The following is an 11,336-nucleotide window of genomic DNA, read 5'->3' as shown; positions in this document are numbered from 1 at the left end:
GCGGCATGGTCTTTCAAGGGGCACTGCCCCACGCGCTTAACGTAGGTGTCGTTACGGCGGCATCCAGAAGGCGATACTCTGGGTTGAGGCGCCGAAAAAGGCATATTGACTTCGGAATGTGTTGTCGAGGGGGTTTCAAAAAAAAGGACTAAAAAAGGGGGGCAGGGGGAAGGGGGGGCGAAATCGGTATAGCAAACAGGAGGGTGACGCGTGCAGAGGCGGGCACGGGCACGTGTACATGGAAGGAGGGGATCGTACACTTGGTATAGACGTAAAATCCTGAAAGAGTACATTAAATTGAGTAGTAGGCAGGAAATTTTTTTTTCTTTTTTTTCTTTTCCCTCCTCCCTCCCCTTTTTTCCTCCGAAATGAAAGAGTAGGTGAGGTTAAGAATTAAAGTTGGCTGGTGGCCTAATGTGTTTTGTGTATTGGTTGATGATATGAGAGTTTCAGATTTAAGTTACAGCTTTTAAAGATTCTAAGTTGCCGCGTGCCAAATTAATTCCTGTCGGGTGTAGGCAATTAAACTTGTGTATGAGGTATGATTCCGTGTACTTCCTTTCGCGAGGGGAACGGAAATTTGTTTGTAGTATATAGAGCCTTGCTTTGTCAAACATATGTCCATGTTCATTAAAGCGGCTGGCTACTGCTTTGTGTAAATTGTGTTTTGTGTCCGCGCGGTGACCATTGAGTCTTGTATTGATTTGTTGTCCGGTCTCACCTATGTATTGTTTGCTACAAGCGGCGCATTCTAGACAGTAGACTACATTGCTTGATGTGCAGGTGAAAGCCGAAGTTACCTTGTGTGTGTAATTCGACGCTGTACTTTTTACTGTAGTAGTGGATTGAATGTGTTTGCATGTAGAGCACCTGGGGCGACCACAGGGATTGGTTCCCAACTTCTTCTTTTTCTGTAGTTTGGCGTGCACAAGAACATCTTTAAAATTAGTGTTGCGTCTGTGTTACGGCTGGGACTCTGTTATATAAGGCCGTGAACTGCTGTTAAACGCAGCAAACGAAACATGTGCTTCAAAGTTTCGAGGGAGCCTACCAACACGTGAACAGATAAGCGTTGTGTAATTTCTCAAACGGTTTTGTCAAAAAATTTTCCACCGTCCAAACGAAATAATATTGCGACAGTGAAAACTCAATTAACATTCCGACTCGCCAATCGCCTCTCCTTGTAACACCGCAGCGCTCTGCCAACATGACTACTGTGCTTTTTTACAACAGAATATGAGCTCTGTATTTCAGCCCGAAAGCATAATTCCACACATGCCAGAAATTTTCAGCTTCCGATGCGATTGGTGAGAATCCTGCCCTCTGCAACGATAGCTCGGCGGGCGCGCGAGGCGCTTCTTCAAACCAATATGGCGGCGCCGCGGGGCTGTCACCACCCTGAACGGCGGCGCGGCGGGCAGGCATCGAGGCACCCTACGGCGCCCCGGCCGGCAGCGCCTTCACGCGGCAGGAACGCGTTTTGGGGCCAGCTTCCGGAGGCCGGTCTTCACACCTCCCCATTCTAGCCACCCTACCGCCAACGTGTTTTGTCCGAATGCTGTTCGCCGTGAAAGCAAAGTGACTGACCTCCCATAACCGAGTAGGGCATTTGATTGGGCTGTTCAAACAACGCTGCGGGCCACCATTCAATGGATGCGGGAATTTGACGCCAGGAGAGTTAAATAAAAACAAATCGGAATAGTTTTACGTTATAGAGCCCAAACAAGAAAAAGAAAAAAAATCGTGAAAGTAGAGTGGAGCGAGTTTCAAATGCAGCGCGCAAATCTGAACCACCTATGCTGCCGCGCGCGACGATCGCAGCCTCTTGACAAAAAGTTAGGCATACAAAATCAGCACATTAAAATAAATTTTTGTAATCTTCAGCTCAATCTTACAAAAACATAGTCTAAGTTTTCTTTTTAATTTTGTTGCGTTCAAGGTGTCGAGTTAAGGAAGTCGTTGAAAAAGCCTAAGCACCCAAGTGTGAGAGCCAACACAATCCAAAGTTGGATTGTTTGCAAGTGCTGTAAATAGCTGTATGAAGGAGTTTTACTGTCATTTATAATTTTACCAATGTTAGTAGTGTACGATAATACCAATAAAGCTTAAAGGTCTATAATTACTGGGCCTGTTCACCGCATCTTATCTTAAAACTGCGAGTCGATATCGGTACGCTTCGCCAGCACTGGTAAGTTACTACAATTCAATCGTCCCGGCGTGTCAGGTTGCGGGTAACTAAAGGTAATAACGGAGACATTTATGAAATGTTCACCTATGCGTGTTGCCTATTTCGGTGGTGCATGCCCCTGCTTTTGGCTTATTGCTACACACTACAATAATTTGCCGAATTTCACAGTACCGCTACGCACGCGACGAATTGAAACGTGACTGCTAAACTGAGCCAACGTGACCAAGCCGTATTTCTTTTGCTCCTCATAGTTGCTTTGTAGTGTGCACGTAAATGCAAGTTCTGCTAGCCTCACTACGTGTGCGATATGCGTACCTGCGTGCGGCGAGGCCGAAGCGAGCGTTTTGTTTACAGTGTGCTGCTTGCTTTGCGACACCTACCTTCGTGAACAGAATCTAAAGACTATCGGCATTTGGATATGTTCGTGTTGGTTTACGTACGTACAACGCTCGCCTTGTGTATGTACCTTGTAAGGAGCCTCGTTTTGTCGTGCAGTGCAATATGAAAAAGATTTTGCTCTTGACAGTTGCACGTTATTAGCCAGCTCGGTAGAAAGGCAAGCAAGATAGATTGTACTAATATTAAATTTACGCTGCAAGTCATGCCGTTTCTGCAATTGGATGACATGCCTTTTGTATTGAAGACCTCATAAATATAAAATTTGTGGATACTGCAATATTGTTTGTTATTTGACGACTTTTGTAGTTACCGAATATGCGCCGATGTCATGTGATATTATTTATTTACTTACTGCATGCAGGCTGGTCGTCACTAAACTTGAAGATACAGATATTGTAGTCACAAGACCATACATTTATGAAAATACACAAACATAGATGTTGCATGTGAGATATGTACTGCAAGGGCACATGCGAAATGAATTTACAAGAAATAATCGTGATACATTCTTAGTTCTCTATCAAACACGTCAACATTATCATACCAAAGAAGCTATTGAGGCAATTCATTTCATTCTTTGATGCTTCTTGGAAAGAATGCGTACGCATCAGTTCTTATGACTGCTTCCCCCTCAAGCTTCTTGTCAGTCTGGAGAACCAAGTACAGTTAATGATCACGAATTTCAATTTAGAATTTGTGACACAGAACTAGTGCCTGCAAATTAAGACAGCAGAGCATTTCTGTACCTGAACATAAGCACAGAAAATATTAACCATGCTACAAAAGCTTAACATTTTCTAAAATTTATATTCCAACTCATAAGGATCCCCTACAACATGTGTATTTCAACATATGAGCCGTCGCAGTTGCTCAGTGGCTATGGTGTTAGGCTGCTGAGCACAAGATTGCGGTATCGAGTCCCGGCCACTGTGGCAGCATTTCAATGCGGGCGAAATGTGAAAACACCTGTGGGTACTCAGATTTCGGTGCACGTTAAAGAACCCCAGGTGGTCAAAATTTCTGGAATCGTCCACTATGGCGCGCTTCATAATGAGGTAGTTATTTTGGCTCGTGAAACCCCATAATTTAATTTAATTCAACATATGTATTTTAATGCCTTTCATATATCAAGGGGCAGTTAATTAATGAACTCTGGAGGCATTTTTAATTTTTATAAGAAAGCCATAGACCCCTTTACCCGGCCTCACAAACAACATTAATGTGTGTTTTTTAGTTTATAGCCTTCAAGATTGTCGCTCCTAACTATTTAATTGTGTAAACTGTGTATAATTTTTCAATTCTTTAACGTCTCTCTTTTTTGTGGATTAGTATAATGTTTGACGAAGAAGTTCTGCGGAAACCCGCAAGGTGGAGAGAAGTATTGAAAAAAGGGAAATGAGACATCCACCTGTTTGTAGCAATTGCTACAAAGGAAACCCATACGGGTTCCTCGAAAGAAAAGCCTCATAGTTGAAGAAAAATTCGTCCTGGTCCGGGACTCGAACCCGGGACCACCGCCTTTCCGGGGCAGCCGCTCTACCATCTGAGCTAACCAGGCGGCTAGCAGACGGCAGGGCGAAGTCGAATTTGTCGACAACACGAAGCAAAGGCAAGAGTTTGACGAAGAAGTTCTGCGGACTTCTCTTCACCTTGCGGGTTTCCGCAGAACTTCTTCGTCAAACTCGTGCCTTTGCTTTGTGTTGTCGACAAATTCGACTTCGCCCTGCCGTCTGCTAGCCGCCTGGTTAGCTCAGATGGTAGAGCGGCTGCCCCGGAAAGGCGGTGGTCCTGGGTTCGAGTCCCGGACCAGGACGAATTTTTCTTCAACTATGAGGCTTTTCTTTCGAGGAACCCGTATGGGTTTCCTTTGTAGCAATTGCTACAAACAGGTGGATGTCTCATTTCCCTTTATTCAATTAGTATAATGTGTGCATTCTTCCAGTTTTCTGGGACCCTTGCAGTTGATAGACACTTCGTATAAAGAGCCGCCAGTTTTCCAAGCAGTACGTCTCCTCCATCTTTGATTAAATCGACTGTTATTTCATCTTCTCCTGCCGCTCTTTTTCGTTTCACGTCTTGCAAACCCCTTCTGCCCTCATTGCTAATTATAGGAGGAGTTTCTGTATCCTGTTCATTACTGTTTCTAATGGAAGTATCAGACTCCTCTGCGTATTGAACAGGTCAGTATAGAATTCTTTCGCTTCTTTTACTATGTCTTTGAGACTGCTGATGATACTACCCTGCTTATATTTCAGTACATATATCTTGGTTTGTCCTATGCCAAGTTTCTTTTTCACTGATTCAGGCTGCGTCCATTTTTTACGGGTTCTTCAGTCTTGCTCACGTTATAGTTTCGAATATCACTTATTTTCGCCTTGTTGATCAGTTTTGACACTTCTGCGAATTCTATCTTATCTCTTGAGTTGGACACTTTCATTCTGTGTCATTTCTTTATTAGGTCCTTTGTTACTTGTGAGGTTGCCTTGGTGCCTAGCCTCCCACTTCAATTGCTGCCTCTGAAGTCAGCCTAGTTACGGTTTCATTCATTAGCTCTATGTCATCATCATCTCTCTGTTCTAAGGCTGCATATTTGTTTGCAAGTACCAGCCTGAATTTGTCTGCTTTTACCATTACTGCCTCTAGGTTGACCTGTTTCTTCTTGACCAATTTTGCTCTTTCTCTCCAAATTGAGGTGAATCCTAGCCTTCACTAACGTATGATCACTGCACTATACCCTACTTATCACTTTAACATACTGCACTATGCTGGGATCAGCAGGAACTATGAAGTCAATTTCATTTCTTATTTCACCATTAGGGCTTTTCCAGGTCCACTTTGTGTTGCTACGTTTCCTGAAAAAGGTGTTCATTATTCGAAGCTTATTATTTTTAATGTCCACGTATCTATAACTTGTTCGCCACCCAGACCAAACTCTCATATTACATTGTCAGTGACCACGTAGCATAGTGCACATTTCATTTGTGCAGTTACATTTTTCATTTATTATAAAATTCGAACGCTACCCTTGAAGTTGCCTATCTTACGTGTACTGACTATCTTGCTTGTGACTGTTACAGTGTACATGTCCATTACAGAGAGCACAAATGCAAAACTGTCACAAAAGCTTTCTGAATAAAAAGGTCAGTTCTGTAAGGTAGTTCTTTTTTTTTTTTAATACTGCACTACAAAACTGATTTCTTAGAGGCAACAAGTATTCAGGTACAAGGTGAATTACTGCAAACAAGTTCATTTGGGCTTGTGATACAGGAAGTAATTGCTAACATGCTAGCATGCCAATAGAAGCAGCCAAAATTGCCAGTTCCAAGGAAAAAAGAAAAGGAACTGGGCTGTTTGTTATTAATTTCTCAGCATATCTTTACTGATTGCCTGGTGTAACTTCTGTCATGTAGGTACTGTACATAGTGCGCTGAGGAGAACTGAAGACATTTGCACGAGCAGTTTAACCCAACCTAGAGCTAAAAATAGTTCATTTTGAAGATTATATATGGGGTAAATTCTGAAACTTCCAAACGCACTGATCTATCAGTTATACAAACTGTTATTACCTCTGTTGGAATGCCACTATCCTCAGTTTCATACTTAGCAGGCAATGGTGCAGAAGCCATGCAATTATCTACAGTAGCAGAAATGTACCACTCCACTTGCTTCGTATTAAATTAGCCTTTGGTCGCTACATTGTTCTAAATTATTACTTCCTGGCATATTATAAACATAACATATACAGTTAAGGTTTTGTCACATTGCATATTTTTGGTATGCCTTGTGCTTTCAATATAAAATGCACTATGTCTGGCTGCAAATACAGGGGCGACATGCTGTGGAAACTGTGCAATGAGTGTGACCATGCAAACGTACGAACTTGTCACTTTGCCCGTCGTTCTGTGGTTAATAGACAGAGATCCATCTTCTATCAAACAATTGCTTAATATCAGGGTGTCCCAGCTAACTTTAGTCAGAGTTTTAAAATGTGTGAATGTCACATAGCTGGACAAAACCAAGTTAATGCTGTTTGCCGTTGCTTGGAAATACTCAAACTATTTTTTTCATTCTATCTAATTAGATAATTCTCCTAATTAATTAATCATCAGCATATTTTATGTCCACTGCAGGACGAAGGCCTCTCCCTGCGATCTCTAATTACCCCTGTCCAGCGCCCACCGATTCCAACTAGCGGCTGCGAATTTTGTAATTTCATCGCTCTACCTAGTCGTCTGCTGTCCTCGACTGCATTTCCCTTCTCTTGGTATCCATTCTGTAACCCTAATGGTCCAACAGTTATCGGCACATTACATGACCTACCCAGCTCCATTTTTTTCTCTTGATGCCAATTAGAATATTGCCTATACCCGTTCGCTCTCTGATCCAAACCGCTCTTGTTTTATCTCTTAACGTTATGCCTAGCAATCATCATTCCATCGTTCTTTGCGTGGTCCTTTTTCTCAAGCTTATTTGTCTCTCTTCAAGTCTCTGCCCCATATATCAGCACTAATAAAATGCATTGATTGTACGACTTCCTTTTCAATGATAATGGTAAGCTTACAGTCAGGAGCTGACAATGTCTGTCATATGCAATCCAACCCATTTTTATTCTGTGAATTTACTTCTCATGACCAGGTTCCCTTTAAATAATTGACCTAGGTAAACATACTTCTTCACAGACTCTAGAGGCTGACTGGTGATCCTGAACTCTTGTTCCTTTGCCTGGCTGTTCATCATTATGCATGCATAATATGCTTCTGCATAATAATCCTCAACCCCACTCTTACACTCTCTTTGTTAAGGTCCTCAATCATTTGTTGTAACTCGTCTGCATTGTTGCTGAATATGACAATGTCTTCAGCAAACCGAAGGTTGCTGAGATATTCGTCATCAATCACTACGCCTCAGCCTTCCCAGTTTAATAGCTTGAATACTTCTTTCAAGCACCAGTGAATAGCATTGGAGAGATGTGTCTCCCTGTCTGACTCCTTTCTTTAAAGGTATGTTACTACTCTTCTTGTGTAGAATTAGGGTAGCTCTTGAACCTCTGTAGATATTTTCCAAGATATTTACTTAAGCGTTCTGTACTCCTTGATTATGTAATGCCTCTATGACTGCTGGTATCTCTACTGAATCAAATGCCTTTTTGTAATCTGTGAAAACTGTTGTGATGGTTGGGGTCGGGCATGAAATAGATGGTAGCTGGCCTGTGTCGTCGTCCAACTTATCCACGCTGAGGACGTTGAAGGGAGAGACTTGTTCTCATTGGGAACGAGGAATATGGGATTTATTTACAGTATCTACATGAGAATGTTACAGTTCATAAGTCTAACATGCCTGAAAGAGGAATGCACTCTGAGGAGCTGCCAATGGCTCCTTAAATACACTCTGTCCTCCCTAGATCTCTAGGTGAGGGAAAATGGCAGTCACGCTGACCAATTCGGAGCGTTCAGAGTCATCTTAGCCGACCTGCCTTTGAGGGGGGGGAGGGTTTACGCACTCAGTTCCGCACAGGTGGCACTGACCACGCCGAGGTGAGTGGGTTCTCGCAGACGCGGTGCTGCCACGAGCAGGCGCCTCTTTATCCCAGAGTCGACTCCGCAGACAATGGCTTCCACGTCTGTCCATTGACTTCTAAGCTGTGTGAGACGGCACCGCAAAATACCTTGCAGGAGCTCCCCTGCTCCAACCAGACAGTGCGGGTGACGGCATACACACTAACAATACATGCTTCGCCGCCGCAGCCATGGTGGCACCGATGTCCTGTTGACTCGGCGCATTGTCCTCTTTACAAAACGAGTCGCCGCCGCAGCCATGGTGGCGCCGATTGGCTGGGGACTGACGTATTGTCCTTTCAAAGCCAGTTGTGATAGCAAATATAGTGGTGCCTTTCTGTCGGTAGCTTCGCCAAAGATTGCCAGCCCGCACCGGTCGAATGTAACAGCATCTCCATGGCCTGGAAAATCTCGACTGGCCAGTGCTTATAACCGCTGGGCAGGAAGAGAATGGCTGGTGGCAAGGGGGGGATGCCTTGGCTTGCAGCGACCAGCAGTGCAATGATGACACCGCCCCAAAGCGCCCGACAAGGACAGGCAACTGCAAAACGAACTCCACAACACGGCTCGGCGCCAAGATGACGTATCCTGGATTCCACATTAGATCTGCTAGGCTTAAAAAAAAACATAAGTGCAGAAACAAAAGGTGCATTTCGCTACGCCAATTTGTAAGGACTTTCGTGCTGACAAATTGAACAGTTATGTATGGAGTCCTGCTAAACGAGAGGGGATCTTCTTGGCTTAACAAAATTAGCAATAACAACCCCGAAATTTAGGCGGGATTCCAAAACGCAGAACTCAAGTTAGCCTGCTCAAACCATCTGCATTGCTATGCACCTTTCCCTTCTTATATCTAAAGGAGAAGTTGTACTCTTGGAGAGTGAGGCTCCATCGTAGCAAGCGGCCATTTTTGTGCGACATTTGATTGAGCCACGTCAGAGGACAGTGGTCGGTCTCGAAGATGAACTTCGCTCCGTACAAGTAACACGACAACTTCTGGGCGGCCCAAACTAAACAAGCACATTCCTTCTCTGAAGCGTTGTAGGCTTTTTCTCTTACAGTGTGCTACGGCTGGCATAGAGAATAGGATGCTCCTCGTTATCGTCGCCGACCTGACTAAGTACCACGCCCATACCTCTGTCACTTGCGCCGCATTGAACTATGAATTGCTTTGTGTAGTCTGGCGCGCGAAGCACAGGACGAGAAATCAATAGCGTTGTCAAACTTTAGAAAGCGTTCTCTTTGTCCTTATCCCAGTGTACGTTACTCGGTGCTCCCTTTCAGAGTGCGTCTGTTAATGGACTGGCCAATGCCGAGTAATTCGGAATGTACCGTTGATAGTACCCCACAAGTCCCAAATATGAACGAAGGTCCGTTTTCGTGTGCGGCTGAGAAAATTCTCTAATCGTAGCTATTTTCAGCTCAGCCGGCCGTCTCATGCCCTGACCGACAACATGGCCCAGATAAGTAACCTGCGAACAACCAAACCTACACTTTTCCGCTTTGATCTTTAAGCCGGCTTCCCTCAACCGTGAGAACACCTATTTGAGGTGCGATAAGTGCTTCTTCCAGCTGCCCAAAAAAATTGCTACATCAAGATATGGCAAGGCGAACTCCTGCAAGTCTTTTAGGACAATATCCATTAACTTAGAGAAGCTAAATGGCGCGTTCGTCAGCCCGAAGCTAAGGGTGAGAGCTCAGAGGGCAAAAAGTGCCTACAGGTGAGATAAATGCGGCATAGCGGCTGGCACCATCTGAAAGATGAACTTGCCAGTATCCCTGCACGAGATCTATAGTTGAAATGTATTTAGCAGCGCTAACTCTTTCAATTCATTCCTGAATGTTGGGTATCGGGTAAAGCTGATCTCTAGTGATGGCATTTAACTTCCTGTAGTCAACACACGGATGAGGGTCCTTATTAGGTGTTTCTACAAGTATTAGCAGTTATGTGTAGTCACTCTCAGCGGGCTCAATAACTCCCAACTCTAGCATGCGCTGTATCTCTGCCTCCATAATTTCTCTCTGTCGTGGAGACACCCTGTAATACTTTGATCTTACAGGTTCGGTTAATGTCAGCTCTATTTCATGCGTTAATAGTTGGTTCTACCTGGCAGATCGCTGAATCTGTCAAGATATCCCCCTAACAGCGCTCTTAGCTCATCTAGCTGCTCGGGTCCAAGAGCGTGCGAGCTTACCGAATGTTTTACTACTTCTTCTAGGCTGATTTCAGAGTTGGAGGTCGCCTTATACTTGTTAAACTTGCTAGTAGTGTCATCCAGCTCTTTGATGGTACAGTTAACGACTCCGCTCCGCTCTATGTACGGCTTCATCAAATTGCAGTGGTATATCCTCACCTCCTTCCTGCGACCAGGCATTTTCAGAGCATAGGTAGTTAGTGTCTGGAAGTTTGTGCAACACTTTAACGTGTCCGTCCCAGTGAACTTCAAGCTTGTTCTTTGTTGAAGGTTTGAGGATCATTACCTGCTGTCGTCCAACTTGTACACCCTGAAGACGTTGTTGAAAGGAGAGACTTGTTCTCATTGAGAACAAGGAATATGGGATTTATTTACAGTATCTACTTGAGAACGTTACAGTTCATCAGTCTAACATGACTGAAAGAGGAATGCACTCTGAGGAGCTGCCAATGGCTCCTTAAATACGCTCTGTCCTCCCTAGATCTCTTGGTGAGGGAACAGGCAGTTCACCGCTGACCAATTCGGAGCGTTCAAAGTGATCTTAGCTGACCTGCCTTTGAGGGGGGGAGTGTTTACGTACTCAGTTCCGCACAGGTGGCACTGACCACGCCAAGGTGAGTGGGTTCTCGCAGACACGGTGCTGCCCCGAGCAGGTGCCTCTTTATCCCAGAGATCCGCAGAAAATGGCCACTGCGTTTGTCCATTGACTGACGACTTCTAAGCTGCGTGAGACGGAACCGCAAAATACCTTCCAGGAGCTCCCCTGCTCCAAACAGACCGTGTGGGTGATGGCGTACACACTAGCATTACGTGCTCCGCCGCCGCAGCCATGGTGGCGCCGATGTCCTGTTGACTCGGCGCATTGTCCTCTTTACAAAGCGAGTCGCCACCGCGGCCATGGTGGCGCCGATGGGCTGGGGACTGAGATATTGTCCTTTCAAAGTGAATCGTCATGGTGGAATAGACATGGTGGCACCTTTCTGTCGGCCGCTTCCCCGA

General features: G+C 44.7%; 1 protein-coding gene across 4 annotated transcripts in view; it reads left to right on the top strand.

Moving 5' to 3' along the window:
* Nucleotides 1-1,981: 1,981 nt before the first annotated feature.
* Nucleotides 1,982-11,336, top strand: part of LOC135902445 (chromatin target of PRMT1 protein-like) — a 76,480-nt gene continuing 67,125 nt past the window's right edge. For 2 of the 4 annotated variants that reach the window (XM_065432521.2, XM_065432520.2), the window contains exon 1: nt 1,983-2,188. The gene's annotated coding sequence lies outside the window, so the exon portion shown is untranslated. Of the gene's footprint in view, nt 2,242-2,476; nt 2,625-11,336 lie in introns of those variants that run through there. The other 2 variants (XM_065432523.2, XM_065432522.2) reach the window with 2 other exon arrangements.

This window comes from Dermacentor albipictus, chromosome 4, assembly GCF_038994185.2.
Source record: "Dermacentor albipictus isolate Rhodes 1998 colony chromosome 4, USDA_Dalb.pri_finalv2, whole genome shotgun sequence".
NCBI lineage: Eukaryota > Metazoa > Arthropoda > Arachnida > Ixodida > Ixodidae > Dermacentor > Dermacentor albipictus.
Note: the sequence above shows the minus strand (reverse complement) of the source record. Positions and strands in the feature narration are given on the sequence as shown.